This window comes from Cariama cristata, unplaced genomic scaffold (genome assembly GCF_000690535.1).
Source record: "Cariama cristata isolate BGI_N322 unplaced genomic scaffold, ASM69053v1 scaffold9207, whole genome shotgun sequence".
In the NCBI taxonomy this organism is placed as follows: Eukaryota; Metazoa; Chordata; class Aves; order Cariamiformes; family Cariamidae; genus Cariama; species Cariama cristata.
Window position 1 is genome coordinate 31,670 of NW_009628351.1, and position 342 is coordinate 32,011.

The following is a 342-nucleotide window of genomic DNA, read 5'->3' on the forward strand; positions in this document are numbered from 1 at the left end:
GGAAATAGTAATTCTGTCGATGTGCAATGATATCTCAAGTGAAAATAAGAAGGCAGAAACTGCCTCTCAGGCTGCTCCTGTATGTAGCATCTCATGACTTCATGCAGAATTTGATTTGCAGAATTCTGTTTGTGGAATACACGGAATAAGACATAACTCTGGGTATTGTAGATGTTCAGAGAGATTTATTATCAGACCTGCAGGGGACGTGCCTGATGATGGGGTATGTTTGGCACAACAGTAACCTTCCAACAGCTTACACAGGAGCCCATTACTGCACTCATTGTTTCCCTTCCTGAGATTCTCCCTACATGCTGTTGGGGGGGGGGGGGGGGAGGGGCG